This window comes from Nicotiana attenuata, unplaced genomic scaffold (assembly GCF_001879085.1).
Source record: "Nicotiana attenuata strain UT unplaced genomic scaffold, NIATTr2, whole genome shotgun sequence".
NCBI lineage: Eukaryota > Viridiplantae > Streptophyta > Magnoliopsida > Solanales > Solanaceae > Nicotiana > Nicotiana attenuata.
The window spans coordinates 281,513-297,794 of NW_017670408.1; positions in this window are offsets into that span (position 1 = coordinate 281,513).

Sequence of the window (16,282 nt, forward strand, 5' to 3'; positions counted from 1 at the left end):
GAATTATTGCAGTGTCAATAATATTTTCCGAATTATTTATTTTCTGCTTCCCTTTTTTCTCCTTCAGCTTAGGACAATCTCTCTTGTAGTGAACTTGCTCCCTGCATTCATAACAGTGTTGCTTCCTTGCTCTAGACTTTGATCTGGCGGTTGACCTTTTCTTATTAAAGTCCTTTTGTTGTGTTCTTCCTCTAATCACAAGACCCTCGCCCTCAATTCTGCTGTCTGGAAAGCTCTTTTTTAACTCTTTAGATTTTAGTGCATTACTAACATCTTCCAGTGAAATATTGTCTTTCCCGTGTAGCAGCATATCGACAAAAGTATCATAAGACGGTGGTAAAGAACATAACATAATCAAAGCCTGATCGTCACTCTCAATTTTGATATCCACATTCTTCAGGTCCATGATAATTGCATTAAACTCATCAATGTGAGTTTTAACAGGTGTACCTTTATTCATACGGAGATTGTATAACCTCTTTTTCAGGTAGAGCCGATTTGTTAACGATTTTTTAGAATACAGATCTTCCAGCTTCTTCCATGCCGTTGCTGCAGAAGTTTCTTCAGCAATTTCCCGAAGAACGTTATATGTAACGCTCATGAAGATCGCACTCAAAGCCCTCTCCTTCAGGTCTGCCTTCTATGTCTCTTTCATCTCTTCAGGAAAATCCTCATCAATCGCCTTCCATAACCCTTGTAACACCAAGGACGATTTCATCATAATCTTCCATAGACTGAAATTAGAACCCCCGTCAATTTTCTCTACTTCGTACTTTGTTGAAGATGATGAAGACATCTTAGCCCTGGATTATATGTAGAAACCCGAACCTTGCTCTAATACCAATTGTTGCGAAATATTGTGGGTTAACTAGCACACAATCACACACAAAGCAAATAGAGAAGAAAAATCAACAGAAGGATTTAAGGAGGTTTGGCTAAGCCTAATCCTCGGGATAAAAGCAGAGAGAGTTTTTCACTATGAATGAGAAGAAAAGTACAGTGCAATCTCTAGGATCCCCAACTACAACCCTTATATATAGATCCCAAAAGGTCCCAAACATATAAGAGAAATATTTCCCAATTTGACAAGGACTATAGGTTTTTCTTTCCCAAATCTATTAGGAAAATGGGTTTTCCTAAACCCATAGGGATTATGGATTTCCTAAAAATACAAGAAAATAATTCAAGCCACAAAATAATATTTAGATAATTATGTCTAAACTTCTAATATTTATGCCTAACTTCAACCAATTTTTGAGTATTCTCAATGACAACATTTTTTTCTTTTCTTCATATCTAAAGATCTCTTTGAGCTTACATTTTGAATCCAAAAAGTTACATGCTCGAACTTGTGGATTGATAAAGTACTTTCGAGTATCAACACATTATTCTCTAAGAATTTTCAAAAGGTCTATTGCCCGTATCCAAGTTTGATCTGGCCTAGATTTCATCACTCAAGTCTCCATACATCTCTGGTAGATCAGCTTGCAGCCCCAAGCCTCCGAACATTGACGAACCAATTGTCCAATTTGCTATTTATATTTTCTTTTTAATATAAACTAGATTGTCATGGTAAGAACATGACACACTAAAGATGATCGACCAAAATAAATCTTAGCCAAATGTAATTGTTGGAAATTGAATTTTGATGATTAACAAACATGTAATTTGGTTGAGTAGGTGAGGTGAATCTGAGTCCCTAATTCTGGTAGTTGATTCTTATACTGCATCCAACATGAAATTCTAGCGATGGTAGGATTCACTTTCGCGCTAGCTGTGATCATTTTTCAATCATAATGAGCTGGAAGACGCGTATATTTGTGGAGAATCTTGAAAAATCTTAAACATTCAATCATAGGCTAAATTTATGAGGAAGTAAAGTTCATATGAGAATAAACAAAATTAGCAAGATCTTTATTTTCTTTATTCTCTAGGGATAAAACATTCAATCATAGGCTAACTATATATGTGTAGGTTTGACTTGTTGTAGGTTTGCACATCTACATTGAGAGCTTTGAGAGAGTAGGAGAAAGATAAACTAAAGAACCAAGTTCCAGGAATTAAGTTCAGTTTAGGTTGTCTTAATCTTGTAATAGTTGTCTCGAATTATAACTTTACTCTGCTTATTCTAGAAGAATTTTTATTTTCAAGAAAGTTATTTAGGCCTAGACTAAAGAATTAGCTCGGGGTTGCAGTCTGTTGAGTGACTAGGGTTAGTCTCTTAGGTTATAAAATCACTTTTGTAATCTAAAACAACTTGTTCTTTTTAGTGAAGTTTGTGAAAAAAATCTTAGAGTTAGATCGTAATTCTCACTCCCTTAAGCAAGAAGGTTTTTCATGTAAAAGTTCATGTCTTCTTATTATTTCACACTTATTTGTTGCAAGAGTTGCAAGAATCGATTGAACAACCTAGTTCTTGGTATAACAAGGGAATTTCTGGTAGAAAAAATTAATAGGTCGATATACTGTTCACCCTCCTCTAGTACATAAGTAGTGTACTAAACTAACAATTGGTGTCAAAGCAGACTCACAATCACTAGACTAACACCTTTGAAAGATTCACAAAGTAAGTGTACCGTCTGGGATGAATGAGGGATAGTCTACTACACATCCACCCTTGTTCAGTGGCATGTACTATAGCTGGTGGAAAGAAAGGATGGAAGATTTTCTAGTTATTGAAGATTACGAGTTGTGAAACATTGTTCTAGATAGACCAAATGTTCCTATCATACTAGACGTTGAGGGAAATCAGATTCCCAAGGAGAGTAGTGAATTCAACAATATTGACACAAACTTATGGAGAAAAATACTAAGGTTAAAAAGATACTTATTTGTAGCCTTAGTTTTGATGAATACAACAGGATTTCTGTATGCACTGATGTAGAAGAGATTTGGGACACACTACAAACTGCTCGTAAAAGGATAAATCAAGTGAAACAGTCCAGAATTGAGATTATCTTTACAAATTAAAGACAAATTGAGGAGCACTTATATCATATCAAATGTCAATGGCTTCTTGTTTCACTTACAAGTAGAGCCGGATCCGCAGTGTCTGTTTACCTGTAAAATGGTACAGTTGAATTTATACGTGGTTTATAGACAAGTGAATTAATTTTATCCAAAAATAATAGATGAATTAGATAAAAATATAAGACTTAGCCTTAAAATCGAAATAGACGGCAGATATCCTGATTCCGGGCACAGAGCTACCGGGAGCAATAAGCACAATACAAATAAGCAAGAAAATAAAATTTTATTGAGCTTATGATAGAATATAGTGTATGTTTGTCAGAAAATTCATGTCCCTCACAATGAAGATAGAACTCACTATTTATAGTTGCACCTAGGGAACAAGGTCCTAGGATTAAGCTCCTCTTTAATTATAATTATGATGGTCATTGAAGGGTATGTAACGGTGGGCAGTGAATGCCATATTCTCTGTAAGGGATCATGCACTTAATGCTGTAGAATATTCTTCATTGAATGCTACCGGATAGTGGCATATAAATTTTGTCGTTATTAGTATCATTTTCTCCGGTGACAAGCGAGATCATTGCTTTCGGACTTAGCTATCTGCTGTCTTCAGTTCCACGTGTCATCTTCTCATGTGCTCATTAAATATGAACATATTTTACCCCATTGAAATAGTCTCCCTGCTTTCTGGTGGCATAACTTTATGTCACCGGTAAGTTGGTAGGAACACCTTTTTTGGCAAAACATTCTCTGATTCCCTCTGAAAAGTTTCTGACGATTGATTAGACGCACGTCTCTCCGCATTTAATGCCCCGAACATGCTTCATCCTATAATTTAGCATCACTTTTGCCAGTTATTGAGGTAATTATGGCCACAATTTTAGTTGCATATACCTTTACTTATACGCATCAAACCTCTTCATTTACACTTCATAATTCTCTATAATTTCTCAAACTCTCTTTACTCAATTCATACTTTGTCTTCAAGGTGTATTTAACCTTCTTCTTGAGAGAGAACTTCCCTTCTTTTCTGATAAGAAATGGGCTCCTCTTCCAGAAACTCTAGTTCTTCAAAGAGCAAAGGTAAAGTCGATGACGCCGTTCCTCCTACGGTAAGCACTATCATCCCGAAGAGTCTTGTCACAACCAAAGATTTTGAAGAATAGTTTCCTTCTGCTAACCTTCGTAAGTGGACCGTTGGCGTGTGCCCTTCTTCCATCCATCCTTCCAGCATTCCCGCCGTGAAAGATTACTGCAATTGCCAGGATTTAGACATTATTGCTCCTGATCTGGCAGAGCGAATAACTCTCCCCAAGAAGGGTTTTGACGTATTTTTATACGTATCCCTTCACTTTGGAGCCATTTTCTTTGAGCGGGGAGCTGGATTTCGTTATTGTGGAATTTTTCATCCGCTACCAAGTGTGCATGGCATAGGTAAGTCCTTCTTTGTGGAGGATAGTCTCTTGTCTTCGGCGTTTGTGCCAGGAGATGAGAGAGAAGCTAACCCTAGCTCGTTTAATGAATCTTTAGTCACCCAAGATTTTCCGCGAGGGAATGATAAACTTCAGCAAACATGGTCACCATGTCCTACTGGCCAGCATGGATGATGACAACAACCGTGGATGGATGGAATGGTTCGTTGTAGTTGCCACCAAGGACATCATTTCGGCCACTGCATCATCCTTTCCGGAGTTGTGGAACCGTGCTTGTAAGTCCATCTTTTATCCCTTCTTCTAGTTAAAGATCATCCCATGCTGTCACTGATTCCTTTTCTTTACTTATTTCAGCAACTCGGTGGGGTTCCACCACTGGTTGAAGGTTTGGACCAGTGGGTCCAAAATATTTTGGACGTCACTACGCCAGAAACCCGTACGTGGAAGGAATTAGCCCTCAGATACGGATGGAAGGCCAAAAATCATGGTCAGTAAAACTTGATCTCGTTTTTCTCTTTTATGTTAGGAAGTTGTTTACGCCTTTTCTCCTTTGTTGAATTTAGGTCTACCCCAGGGCTCAGTTGTGTCCCTGAGTAGGACGTTTTGGTTGATCCTACTGATACGGCGAGGCTGCTGCAGAAAGCCTTTACGCAAACAGGTGTTTTCGGGCCTACTTCTGGTGCAAGTGCTTCTTCTCGGAGTCCCCAGCAAGAGAACAAGCAACAAAAAAGGAGACGCTCATCCGCGGCTGGGGAAGCAAATAAAAAGGCAAAGAGCGCGGCACCCGAGTCGTCTTCAAATATTATGGTAATGAGCGTTGCGCCCGAGCCGGTCCCAAGAATCATGGTGATTGATGATGATGGAGAAGCCTATGATGATGGAGCTTATCTACATAGAAGACAACAACCTTCATCAACTCAACGGAATGCTCAATCTATTAAGTTAGCTACATCAACTGGGGACGATGTCTCGGCACTCTAGGGTAGTTTGATATGGAAGATGCCAACTCACGCTTCCGAGTCCCAGCTGTCGTGCTCGATAATATAGGTCTAAGTACCGGGCCTGTTCTATCTCCGGTTAACGAGCAACCATTAACCAGCACTGCACCTACTGCAGCTGTTTCTCGCCCTACAACGCTATCTACTTCATCCCCCTCTTCTCCAACTCAACATTCCCCACCAGCAGCTACTACATCATTTCTGCTGGTAGCAGCTGCCCGAAAGGAGGATGTCCCCCTTCCCCAATCCCCAGTTCATGGGAACCTGGGGCAAAATTATGCTGCCCCCTCAGAAGATCCCCAAAGGAGGAGGAGCACCATCCTTTCGGTTTTCACCAGATGCAATCTATTGTCCCGGGCGATGGAACTTGCTAACTATCTGAAGCCCATGGCTTCAAAGAAAGACTGGGAAAAGATACAAGCTCTCTCGGGAGAATGTTTGCTGAACAATGCCATGCACAACGCAGCGACGGTATAGTCTTTGTTTTCTTCTATTGTTTCTTCTACTTGTGTTATGGAAAAGTTTTGAATTTGCATTCTTGTTTTGCAGGCCAAATTCCTTGCCTCCCAGGGCCTTCTAAGGTTGATTCGTGATAAGGAGGATCTAACCTTCGAGCGGGATCAACTTTCGACCAAGCGGGACCAGGGTGTTGCTCGCTTCTCCGAACTGGAAGCTCGAGCTGCTGAGGCTGTTGAATTGGAGGTTCGGTTGTAGCAAAGCGAGCAGGAAGCAATGACCCTTAGCCAAGAGGTTGTCCCATTAAGGGCACAATATGAAGAAGCTAAGGCCAAATGGGTTGAAGTCCATAATATCGTCCTTTCTGCATCCGATCGTGAGGCTGCCTCTGCTGAAAGATTGCATAATTTAGAGGCGGCCTTAAACTCCAACGTTGAAGAGCTTGTTGCTGCCGAGGAAAATCATGTCCAGTTGGAGGAGAAATAATAGAAAACCTTAGAGCGTAATAAGACTTATGGCTCTACTGTTCGTGATTTTGAAGCCAGCCTTCGATCTATGAGATTCACGCGAGACAACCTTTCTGCTGAGGTTGGCCAGCTTAAAGGAGAACTACAGCACCGAGCGGCCTCCCTCATTGTTGAAAAACATATGCTATGTACATCACGAGGAGAAAAACCTTAGAGAAGGCTAAAGCAGGTGTCATTGACCTTGATGTCGAAATTGCTAAGGCCCGTAAGCTGGAGTTGGCTGCTAAAAGGGGTCTTCCGGCCAGGCCTAATGCTACTGATTCTTCTGGTTCCGGTTCTAAGTTCTCGAAAACTGAAGAGGAACTGGAAGGTGAAGATGCTAGAGGGCAAAATGACGAAGGCCAAGATATCGAACGGCGGCGGATCTACCCATTTCTCCTGCGAGCGCGGATGCTTCTCTTCCTCCGAGTTTCGGAGATGCAACAACTTAGTTTTTTATTTCTTTTGTGTTGGTGCACTTTGGCACATTTATTGTAAATAAAAACACTTTTCGTTCAAGTATCGTATAAGTTTCCCTTTCTGCGTACTTTCATTTGAACATTTGTGCAAGTTTGTTCTTTGCGTACCTTTTCGTTTAAGTATTTGCGCAAGTTTTATTGCTTTTGTCTGATCATGCAAGGCTCCGGGTGTATTTTCCCCCGAAAGCATTTGGATTCCGGGCATAAGTTATTTCGAAATCAACCCTTTAACATGAGGGTTTTTATAAGAGAGGGCCCTCTTATGTTTACGGTGCTCTTGAAGAGGACGTCTCTATTCATTACGGCACTAGCATTTGAAATACTTGTTTAACTTTAAAATGATAAAATCAACGCATCGTTCAGACAATAAACAAGATAGAAATAAAAGGACTTTACTTTATTCCTTCCATTTTCAAAAGTACATAAGCATTCGTTGTACTAAAAAGAGATTGCCATTTTTGGTGTCTAACTTGTACAACTTGTTTCTACGGGGCTGGTCGTGCAGTACCCCGTCCCGATGATACAATTATGTTTGCGGGTTCTGTATTCTGATCGAATTGACAGTCGTTGTTTCCATATCCTCATATCAATCCCCCTAGTGTTCGAATGCGAAGAATGCGAATTAGAACACTTGAGTTTTATACCTTCAAGGATTCCACTAGTGAATTGCTAGATAATCTTCAGTTCGGTAACAAACTTCACTTCCCCTTAGGAATTTATGCTATCGAGCCAAAGATTATCTAACAATCCCCCAGTGGCTTGCACTTGTGAACGGTCGGGTAATCTCTGCTCGACAGCAAACTCAACTTCCTGGTAAGAACTTTGCTATCGAGCAAAAGACTATCTAATCGCTCTGTGGTGGTTCTTCGCTTGTGTGCCTTGTCACTAAAATGTCTTATTACTGCTGTTGAAACTTCCTTCGTAGTATGCTTTCCGTTGCTACCTCGTTAAAAACCTTGCCAGAAAAACCTAGTCAGGATAAAAATCGGACGAAGGGAAAAAGAGTGCAGCACATACTTTCAGTACATGTAATGTTCATCAACAATAGTATCTCTTGAGGTGTTCCACGTTCCAGTTGCTTGGAAACTTTTCTCCATCTTGATTCTCTAACTCGTATGACCCTTTCCGGATAACAGCTGAAACCCGGTAGGGGTCTTCCCATGTTGGGCCTAGCTTTCCCGCATTGAGTTCCCGGGTTTTCTGAGTTACTTTCCTTGAAACCAAGTCTCCTACTTTGAAGTAACAGAGGTAGGCCCGTCGATTGTAATATATCTCTATTCGTTGCTTTTACGCTGCCATCCTTATATGCGCCAAGTCATTGTGTTCATCGAGCAGCTCCAAATTGACTAACATTGCTTCACTATTTGCTTCTTTGTTTGACCGGAAATATCTCATGGTAGGTTCACCTACTTCTACCGAGATCAGGGCTTCTACCCCGTACACAAGAGAAAAAGGAGTCTCCCCCGTGCTTGATTTGGTTGTTGTTCGGTATGCTCATAGTACACCTAGAAGATCTTCGGGCCATTTTCCTTTACCTGCTTCTAATATCTTTTTGAGATTTGGTATGATCAATTTGTTCATTTATTCTGCTTGACCGTTTGCGCTCGGATGATAAGGCGGTGATGTGATCCTCTTAATTTTCAAATATTCAAAGAATTTTGTGATTTTGCGCCTATAAATTTTAGCCCATTGTCGTAGGTTATTTCTTTTGGTATCCCAAATATGTAAATTATGTTCTCTCATAAGAAATATACTACTTCACATTCGTCGATCTTCTAAAAATGACCTGCTTCAACCCACTTAGGAAAATAGTCAATTAAAATCAAAAGAAATTTTACCTTATCGGGGCCCGGTGGCAGCGGTCCGACAATATCCATCCCCTATTTCATGAGGCCATGGTGAGAGAACTGAATGCAGCAGATGTACCGGTTGATGTACCAGCGGTGCATAGCGTTGATATTTACCGCATTTTTGAACATAAGCTTTGGCGTCTTGTTCTATCCAGGGCCAATAGTATCCTGCCCTTGTTAACTTTAGTACAAAGGAATCTGCGCCCGAGTGGTTCCTGCTGATCCCTTCATGGTTTTCTCGCATAGTTAGCCTCGGAGGCTCCCAAACATCGGGCCAACGGGCATTGGAAAGATTTTCTATACAATTGACCTAATTTGAAACTATATCGTGCGGCCTTAGTTTGTAGCGCCCAAGATGCCTTAGGATCCTTAGGCAGTTTTCTGTGCTCGAGATAGTCAATAATTTTGTTTCTCCAGTCCCAGACCAAATTAGTCGCGTTTACCTCGTAATAGCTATCTGCATCCAAAACTGAGTGCATAAGTTGTACGACCGTACTAGAGTTCGATCCTTTCATTTCCATGGACGAGCCAAGGTAAGCTAATGCGTCTGCTTCTGATTTTCTTCCCTCGGGATATGCGTGATTGACACTCCTAGAACCGAGCTAGCAGAGCTTGAACCTTCATTACGTATTTTTGCATGCGTTCCTCCTTAGGTTCGAAGATCCCATAGACCTGATTTACCACCAACTGGGAGTCGAATTTTATTTCTGTGATCTCAGAGTCCAATCCCCGGGCCAATTCAAGCCCTCTAATCAAAGCTTCGTACTCTGCCTCATTGTTAGTTAGCGGGACCGTTCTTATGGCTTGCCTAAGGGTTTCGCCCAAGGCGTGATTAGTACTATGCTGAGACTGGACCCTTTTACGTTGGAAGCTCCATTCGTGAATAGGGTCCAAACTCCTGATGTCGATTCTAACACCATCACTGCTTCTTCTGTTGCCAAAGGTAATAGTCTTAGACTGAAATCGGCCACAAAGTCAGCAAAAACTTATGACTTAATCGCAGTCCTAGTATTATACTCTATGTCAAATTCACTCATTTTGATGGCCCACTTGGCCAGCCTACCCAAAAGTTTGGGTTTATGAAGGATATTCCTTAGGGGAAAGGTGGTCACCACAGCTATCGGATGACATTGGAAATAAGGCCTTAGTTTTCGAGCGGCGACTATGAGAGCTAAGGAAAATTTTTCCAGATGTGGGTAGCGAGTTTCTGCTCCCGTTAAACGTAATATATAGGAGACTGCGTTGTTACGCCCCACAATATTACGTCGATAGTACGTCCCGTAGTATTAAGTTACGACAGTGTTGCACCCAGCAGTATTACATTACGGTGATGTTACGCTTCACAGTATTAAGTTACGACGATGTTGCACCCTATAGTATTGTGCGTTGAATTTGTTGTAAGGCAATTGGCATCAGTCCAAGGAAAAGATTATTTGGAGATTATAAGGATTGTACGTGTTATGAAGGATAAAGGGGTACACGGATTAAAGAAAACGAGTTTCGTTGAAAGTGACCAATTTGGAATAAAATACGGGTCGAGCGATAATACCCGATAATTATGAACTAGTACAATATGACCACGGTAGTATAATATATAAAGTATATATGAAGTATTTTAAAAATAAATAGAATTTTAAGTAATTTATGGTAATTTTTAAATTATGCGGATAATTGATTAATTACCGGGTAACAGGACATTACCCAGTTAACTAATAAGTGGATAAAAAATTATTATCCCCAACGTGGCAAGAAGCCACAAAGGTTGAAATGACTAAGTAGTCATTTTGCGAGATGGATATTAAATAAACTAACCAAGCCATAACATAAGTCTAGTCTTAAAAGACTTGTAAATCATATCCATAACATTTTAGTGGGAAATGCCTTGTAAAGGCTTCAAAACCAAAATCTACATTTGGCATTTGAAGCCAAGGACGTTGTCAGCAGAAGCATTCCATTTCAACAACAAAAGCTTCACTTGAAGCAATTTTGTCCAAAACAATTCAACCCCTTAGAAAATTTCGATAGAAATTTCAAAAGCTAGGAACAGAAGCCACTTACGTTGGAACAAGTTTTAAGTTTAAACCCATTCTTTAGATCAAAACGTTCAAAGCAGAACAATTCGTCCAAGATTTCAAGGAGTTCAAATATAATTTCGTTCATATTTTGCAGAAGCAGATTCGTTCTAATAATTCAAAAAACAGGTATGTTAAGGCTAAGTTATTTCTTCATTTTGGCAAGATTTCGTCATTACACAAGTTTGATAATGAGGCATAAAGAAAAATTCATATCCCGGAATTTACGTATATTGCTAGTCTCGCAAGTTATAGTATTTCCGTTATCAGGACTTCATATTAATTTGAGTATTTCATTCTTCCAGTCAAGAGAGCAGAGAGTTTATATATGCAGTATTAATGTATTTTCGTTACCATCGAGCTATAATCGATGGGCAAGTCCCTATTGGGAAACCTCTTATCAGATGGTAAGTTATATATCGAGCCTACTGTGACCGAGCGCATATGAGCGAGCCCAGTTGGTCGAGATACAAAGCCTGGTATGGATGAGCGCCTATGAGCGAGCCTACTATGGCAGAGCAGTTATATATATAGTTATATATATATATATATATATATATATATATATATATATATATATACATATATATATATATACCGAGCCTTATAGGGCCGGACAGCTATTTTACTTACTATATTGAGAGAGTTGAGTCAGTATCAGCAGGTAAGCATATCTTCAGATCATCTTTGACTTCCAATTACTTTCAGTTATTATATTATCAGTTCAGCTTCAGCTTTCAGTATATTGCCTTACATACTCGGTACATTATTTCGTACTGGCGTCCCTTTTCTGGGGGTGCTGCATTTCATGCGTGCAGGTTCAGACAGACAGATGGGTAGACCTCCTCATTAGGTGTTGTCCGAGTTCAGCTTGATCAGTAAGCTCCATACCCTTCGGAGTTGCCGGGTCTAGACCTTTATGTATATCTTGTATATATATGTTATGAGTAGACTGTGGCCCTGTTCCGATCACAGTATATCCATCAGTAAAGGCTTGTAGACATATCCTGTCAGTTAGTGCAGTATGTTGGGCTTGTAGGCCTTTTATGTATATTTTGTTGGTTTGCCAGCTGTAGTAGCTATGACGGCCTTGCCGGCCCAGCATTATATTGATGTTTGGTCAGCATTTGCAAATTGTCTGGCAATGTGACCCATGGCCAAAGTGTGACATTATATGTTCAGAGTCCCTTAGTCGCAAGTTGGCACCCAAGGATAGATGAGGCGCCGGGTGCCGGTCTCGCCCCCCCTCCCCCTTCCCCCAGGTTCGGGTCGTGACAAAAGTGGTATCAGAGCAGTTCTGTCCTAGGGAGTCTACAAGCCGTGTCTAGTAGAGTCTTATTTATGGGTGTGTCGTGCACCACACTTATAAGCAGGAGGCTACAAGGCATTTAGGATGTTCACTCTTTCTTCTTACTCTAGATCGTGTGGTAGAGCTCACTTATAAGAATTCAAATTTCGAAATTCTATTTTATTCGTAGTAAGACGATACCTAAATCCGAAAAGAAGGTTGGAAAGAGAGATAGTTGTGGATGAGCTAAGTTAGAGGAATGGGATTTTTGTATGATGCTTACGATAAGTAAATGTGAGGTCTTTGGTAGATCATGGGTGTACTGAAAGGTGTAAGCTTCCTGATAAGAACCCTTACGGCAAGAATTCCTATCCACCTTAATGGTGAGAGACAATGAGAAATTCAGAAGATAAATACAAGTTTCAACAAGCAAAAGAAGCAAGATGAAGAAGAGTACGAGGCACCCAATTAATAAAGCTTAACAGTGTTTATAATGCAGGCAAAGGAATATAAGCTTTTTGAGTTATATTCAAAAGTAACCGAGGTATGTATAATTGGTCGTACCCATCTCAAAGGCTAACAGGTGTAGTTTAAGAAAAGGACGGAACATCAGGACCTGGCTAGGATTAGAGTAACCAAAACGGTGAATGGATTGTTTGTGTTAGTTGACATTTCCGAAGGATATTGCAAGTGTGCTAGTAGATCTCCTCGTGAGACACCTAGATGGTGCACCCTAAAATATTAAAGTTAGATATGAGCACTGGAAGCCTTGAAGGAATAAATATTACCTTAGTGTGGCTCCCTCTCCCAGTAAAGAAAGAATGTTAGGCAATTGAAAGAGCCAAGGGATGGAGCAAGGGGAGCCAAAAGCAAAAGAATATTTTGTTCGAGTTTTTAAAGTAAAGCAGTAGACATAGATAATTAGCGGGAGATAAGAAGAGAGTTAATGAAGCATTATGAGTAAGATATGATACACGGATGATAACGGTAGGTCAAAAAAATGATGACAGTATTACAGAGTTTACAGTCAAGTGAAGGGAAAGACAAAAGATGACAGACCTTGAGACAATAAAAGAATATAGGCCATAAAGTCATATCCTCATTTCGAGAAATAAGTTCGCAACTCTAGCGCGATTACCAAGAGGAAAAGTTAGACCCCAGAGTAATAAGAATTAATATGGACTGGTGAACCAGATAAACTAAATATGAACTAGGGACTATATGTACCAGTTACATTAAGTGTCACTCTCGCGAGTAAGGGAATTTGTCATCCTTGGTATAGAAGGATTACCGCAAGGCGAGTAAGGGTCGTCAATAATGTGAGAAGACGCCAAGGCTGAAGAGGTAAAACATCTACAGGTAGATCGTCGTAGTGCTAAATCTTAGTACTCCCATAAAGGGGGGAATATGGAGTGATGTGGCATTAAGTCAGAATTAAGTGGTTCTAGCGACTATGGAATGGTAAAAGAAGAATGCGATAAATGAAAGAGGAATGAGATGGCACTTATCCAAATCTTACAGATACGCTACGATTCAAGAATATTGTGCAAGCACGACGTCAAGGAGAGGAAGTAAAGGTTCCTTCCCGAGCTGTTATTAATAAATAAGGAGCCAGTGCGAGACGTAAGTTAAGACAAAGGAAATAACCCAAGAAAATTTACGAGGAATATTGATATGATAATGGGCCAATGAGTAGTTAGTAATTGGTCAGGAAGATCCCAGTTATGGCTAAACAGGAGGTTACAGATGAGTCATCAGATCGTGTAAGATAAACATAGTAGAACCCAACATGGAGAATTCAGCCTCGAAGAATATCATTATAATACTTGAGATATATTCAAACACGAGTCGGGGTAGTTAAAGGTACTGTATGAGTGTCACGGGGATAAAAGAAAGTGTCACTGGGAAGGCAGTCAAAATATCAGTTCAGAAGCAATCATACAAGCACAAGGGTATGGAAGTAAACAACTACGGATGATTATAGGCAAGTAAGGACATCAAAAAGGTGCGTAATAAGATCACAGCTTTACGAGAGTCAAGGGTTCTCCCTAAGTACTACAACAAAAGACTAGCTGAGGAGATAAAAAAAAAGGCTTCAACCTAAGCACAACGACCTAAAGAGGAAATGGTCGTGTAACAACAATCTCGCAACAACATTGTAAGCATTCCAAAGGAAAATGGCACCTACCGTGACTAATGAACGGGAAGTAAGAATTAAAAGATCGTATGAGTTGTATGAAAACTCAGGCAAGTGTGGGCACTAAGATAAGCTAAGTATGGACGCAACAAGGGGGCAGACAGACCAAGAAAAGTAATAGCTTACATTGAAGGAAAGCTAAGATGGAACGAAAGAATTATTCGATCAATGATCCAGAATTAGTACGTTATGGATACACTCAAGATTTTGGAGCATTATCCAGGCATCATATTTGTTGACAATCATACAGCCATAGAAGACTCCGGTATAAGTTAAAAGAAAGAATTGAGCCCAGGGCATAGACAAAAGATTGAATTGTTAGAAGATTGTGTCATGGATATTCCATAACGCCCATGAAAGGCTAAGGTAATAACTGATACCATGAGCCACAGATTGGAAGATAGCTTAAGCCTACATAAAGGCTGATCAGAAGGAAGAGGAAACTAAAGAATTACATCACTCAAGTAAATCAGGAGTTTGATTATTGGACCTAGAAAAAAATTATAGAAGTTGTGCTTGAGAACATGACAGAATCACTCTTAATATCAGATGTTCAAGAGAAATAACACAACAACCATAATCTATAATGGCTCTACAAGGAAGCCAGTTAGAAGAAGTACCAGCCTCATAAAAAGTCAGTACGAAGCTCCCACCGGATTGTGTATGTACCAGAGGTGCGAGTATTATAATAGAGCTTCAAGTTATGGACGTGAATTACACCTAGGTGGAAGGGAGGTCAGGAAAGAGATAGAAGATACGATGCGAGATTTTAAGGTAAGTAAGGTAAAGGTGAACAACGTACAAGATACTCAAAGGCAGAAGATCGCGAATAGTCCATACTTCGGATAGAAGGCTATAAGCACGGGGATCCAATAACCAAGAATGATAGCGGCATCGTCGACGTCATGTCTTCCAGCCTATAGTTTCTAAGTACTGAGAGATCTAGTTAAGAGAGTAGGGAAAAGTTGGAAACGATGTGATGTCTCGCTTGACGTTCCAAAATAACATAAGAAAATCTATAGTAAAAGCAAGTTAAAGGAAAGTTGCGAGTAGTATAAATGGATATGTATAGGCCGCAAGCTAAGGTATGGTAGAGCGACAAAGTTTTAACGAAACATGAGTAAGGATAAGTCCTCGGGATTAAGTCCATGGAAACAAGAGAGATAATGGTTTCTCTAAGTTATTGAAAGTTCGGTATAGTCTGAATAAACTCAAAGCAGTCTAAGATTAATAGCATTTAGAAGGAATAAAATGCTGACCTGGTAATAAAATGAGGGTATAATTGTGACATATAAAGGATGACGTTTGGGCCTTCGTTTGAATAATGAAAAAAAAGAAGAGAAGGAGAAAAGATTTCGCTGGCGGCACAAAATTAGGATACCCCCACAAGGTGAATCACATTGAGACACTATGAAATACAATTATGGGAATCACTTCGAATATTCCTTGAGATAACGTAAGCCCTAGGGGCAAAGTAGTACGTAAGAAGTTTCAAGCTATCAGTGGTATATTGTAGATCCATATTGAGGTGAATCAACAATGGATGGACAAAAGTCACAAAGTATGAGATGAGATTAGGCCGTCATTCTAAAGATGAGCAGTAATGAGGAAGCATTAAAGGACTTAAATTTATACATATGGAATAAGCAACGAGAGTAAGCTGGGATTTGGTAGCAGGCCTCAGCAGCGATAAATTAAAGTAAGAGTTATGGCAGTAAATTCATACAGGTGGCTAAACGGACCTATACGATGAGATATAGCAATATTCGTGAATTCAACAAAGTATCGAGCAAAGGACTTCAGCATACCTATAGAGGCCCAGAGAGGCATCCTATTAAGCCTTGTATATACAAAGAAAGGCCTAGAGATTGACTAAAAGATAAAAGGAAAAAGGGAAGATGAATCACATAAGTGCACTTACAAAGCTAGGGTCATACAGGTTGCATGTCAGGAGGTAACAACAGTTGCAAGATTAGGAAGATTTCGACCACAGGTCATGATATGAGCATAAAGACTAGGGGGGGGGGGAT